At 33.5% G+C, this 3,851-nt stretch overlaps 1 non-coding gene across 1 annotated transcript; it reads left to right on the forward strand.

Annotated features, from left to right (window-relative positions):
• Window positions 1-414: 414 nt before the first annotated feature.
• Window positions 415-488, forward strand: TRNAR-UCG (transfer RNA arginine (anticodon UCG)). The gene has a single exon. It is a non-coding gene; the product is annotated as a tRNA-Arg (tRNA).
• Window positions 489-3,851: the final 3,363 nt, after the last annotated feature.

Below are 3,851 nucleotides of genomic sequence, written 5' to 3' on the forward strand. Positions count from 1 at the left end.
GGGAAGGAAAGAGGAGGATTAAAAATGATAAAATATTATTTTTTAAAAAGTAATAAATATATTTTAAAAATAATAAAATATATTTTAAAAATAATTGCATTGAAATATTTTAAATATTTTTAATAATAAAATATCATGAAGGAGCAGCGTGGCCAACCCCTTAATATCAGCTTGGACATAAGGAAATACTTAATGGCATCCCCTGCACACGATAGAAGTCCACTGGACTTACAAATGCTGATTTTGCAATTTCTCCTGACAACAAATCTTGGAAGGCTTATGTGCTAATTTTCCAATGTTATAGACCTAGTCATGTACGTTTGTATGCAAGGGCAGAAGCACGTGCCGTTGTTGGAGAAATGTGTGGGAGTATAACAGTAAATAATTAAATTTTACAAATGTATTGACGTCAATGACCGCATAGCGCAGTGGATTAGCGCGTCTGACTTCGGATCAGAAGGTCGTGGGTTCGACTCCCACTGTGGTCGATATTTTAGAATAATCGATATTAAATATTTTTTGACTTTTTTATTTTTGCATAAGTTACTATATGATTATCTTAGTGGAAATTAAACATGCTTTGACTTTTGTTTAGCTACAAAATATTATATGATTATCTCAAAATTTATTACCACCATCGTTTTCTTGATTTTTTGATATGATTGGAAATTTAGCAAGTTTTGACTTCTGTTTGTACTAGAAGCCATTACATTACTATTTTAGTGGAAAATCAAACATGTTTTGACTTCTATTAAATAACAAATGATTATATGATTATTTTCAAAATTGTTACGATCACTTATTGCTTGATAATTATAGTTTCTGATTTAGTTCGAAATTAAATATATTTTGACTTTTGTTTTAGTTGAAAAATATTATACAGTTGAAAAATATTTTGAGATATTTTGAAATAATGGACATTAAATATTTTTTGGCTTCTTTTCTTTTTTGCATGAGTTACTATATAATTATCTTAGTAGAAATTAAACATGCTTTGACTTTTGTTTAGGTACAAAATATTATATGATTACCTTAAAATTTATTACCACCATCGTTTTCTTGATTTTTTGATGTGGTTGGAAATTTAGCAAGTTTTGGCTTCTGTTTGTGCTAGAAGCCATTACATTGCTATCTTAGTAGAAAATCAAACATGTTTTGATTTCTATTAAGCAACAAATGATTATATGATTATTTTCAAAATTGTTACGATCACTTGTTGCTTGATAATTATAGTTTCTGATTTAGCTCGAAATTAAATATATTTTGACTTTTGTTTTAGTTGAAAAATATTATACAGTTATGATAGAAATTATTTTTATTTAAATTTAATTTTCGATTTGGCTGAAAATTAAACAGTTCTTCTCAGCCAAGCAAGCAGCAGTGTTACTTGGGCAAGTGATGAAGGCATGTTCTTGCTAATACATCGTGTTGCCGCCATGAAGATGATTTGCCTTGAGCCGTTAAGCTAGAGTTGGAGAGAAGGGATGAAGCGGTCTCCGGAGGATTAGTCGAGGTCTTCAAGAGAAGCACGAGTCGAGATTTGATCCTCAGTCGATCCCATAAATCGAGCCTTGAAAAATCATCAAAGATAAAAAAAAATCTTCATGTCTGGAGAGGTTCTTAATAGTGGATCCTCCGATGTTTAACACAATCTATTACAGAAGCAAATAAAAGAGATCTGAACCTTCAAAATGAGTTTAATAAGGGATGGAGTCGAGCACGAGATGAGATAGAGTGCGCCTAGAGAGATGGAGTATGGAGGTCCAACGGACCTCGGATGAGATAGAGTGCGGCTAGAGAGATGGAGTATGGAGGTCCAACGGACCTCGGATGGTATATGGGGTGTTCTAGTGAATTCTGAGATGCTCAAAGTTTGGTGGGAGAGATGAATCTAGCTCATACAGAGTTCATCTCTGAAAAATAACATACAAAGCAAGTGTTTACTTATCTGGAAAGTTTTGAGAAATTTGAAATTTATGGACAAAAATGAGTACCTGTCGTCTGGAGAACACGTACCATTTCTTCCTTCTATGGACCACAGAGGTGCACCTAGGTTGTTAGAAAATAACAATTTGTATGTCCTGAGTTTGTTAGAGTTGTATAGTAGAGTGGAATTGGAAGTTTATTGCTTAGCAAATGGAAGACTTCGGAATTTTCTATGCATAGTTACGAGAGTCTATATGGTAGTGGCTTATTGGCTGTTCTGTCATCTCTTAATAGAGTCACGTGGAGGGCCACCATTGGGTGCCAGCGCCATAATAGATAAAATATTCTGGATGTATCAGCTCTCTCTCTCTCTCTCTCTCTCGTATCCTTTTTTTTTTTTTTTTTTTTGGCACAGTTCTCTAGCTCTCTCTCTCTCTCTCTCTCTCTCTCTCTCTCTCTCGTATCTTTTTTTTTTTTTTTTTTTTTTGGCACAGTTCTCTCTCACCCACCTTTGCAAAGTCCAATTGGGTCAGATCAGTTGGGAAGGTCCAAATACCGTGAGATCCGTGCTCGATCTAAATGTCACTGGAGTCACACCATGGGTCTGATCATCGAATGTCAGATGTAGATGGATTACGTATAAGTTATGTTCGGATCTACCCAACATTCTTGCATCCCTAGAAGTTTATTACATTAACATCCTTCAAGTGTGCGCATTGCAGTACATGCTGAGGCTGGCCAGACGTGCATGGGCACAGAGATCCACACTCAACATGGGCTCCGTTTGAGAGGAAATAAAGCGGGAAACACACCCTATTATAATTAGGCACTATAATTACCCTGGCCCAAACTTTAGATGCTAAGCAAAAATGAGTAACCACCAAGACCACATTAAGAGAAAGAAGTTGAAATTAAATAACATAAAATTAACATAATGGGATCTCTTTAGGATTGTTTGATCCAATGGAGTGATCTGACAGAATGGGCTTTGACTTTCATACAAGTGACTCGAATTCGAATCACGATAGGCATAAATATTGAAAGCGATTTCTAATCCACCAGACCTCGATGATGCTGGATTGACATACTCATCCATTAGATTTACCCATATGGTGGGGAGGAAAGTCCCTTCAATAGGGTTGGAGGCCTTATGGCCAAATATGAATTTAATACCAGCAGTTTCATTTTTTTATTTAAAAATTTTGAATAACAAAAATATCCATCCTTTAAAAAAAAATTATGATATCTTATGTGTATATTATGACATCCTGCATACAGAAAATCATAATTTTGACGCAGAATGTCATAATATACTATAGGATGTAATTTTTTTTTAAAAAAATAAAAATATTTTCATCATTCAATATTTTCAAACGAAAAAATAAAACTACGTGCATTAAATACACGTTAAAAAATAATTAGACAAAAATACTCTTTTTATATTGTGACATCTAAATCATATTATGATATTCTGGACATATTATGACATCTTACATGTAGGAAATCATAATTTGACATAAAATCATAATATGACCCAAAAAATTATCTTGTTACATATTATGACATCCTGCATGTAGAAAATTATAATATATCATAATTTTTTCTAAAAAATAGGAGTATCTTCATCATGTAAATTTTTTAAACAAAAAAAATAAAACTATAAATATTAAATATGTGTTAAAAAATAGTGACTATGTGAACCAATTATATAAAACAGTGTGCTCCATATCAGATTTTTTACGCCGCTCACGATGCACAGAGAATTTCTCCTAAGCTTAGGCTTAAAATACAGACCCCTAGGCAAACTTAGCTAAAGTTAGTTCGACTAAAACTTTGCTAATTTGGGACGAATCCACAAATACTCGGTCGAAAGATGGGAGGTAATACCATCTAAGCAAGTGCGCGGTGGTAAGAGATGGTATGCC

This window comes from Elaeis guineensis, chromosome 8 (assembly GCF_000442705.2).
Source record: "Elaeis guineensis isolate ETL-2024a chromosome 8, EG11, whole genome shotgun sequence".
Classification (NCBI taxonomy): Eukaryota; Viridiplantae; Streptophyta; class Magnoliopsida; order Arecales; family Arecaceae; genus Elaeis; species Elaeis guineensis.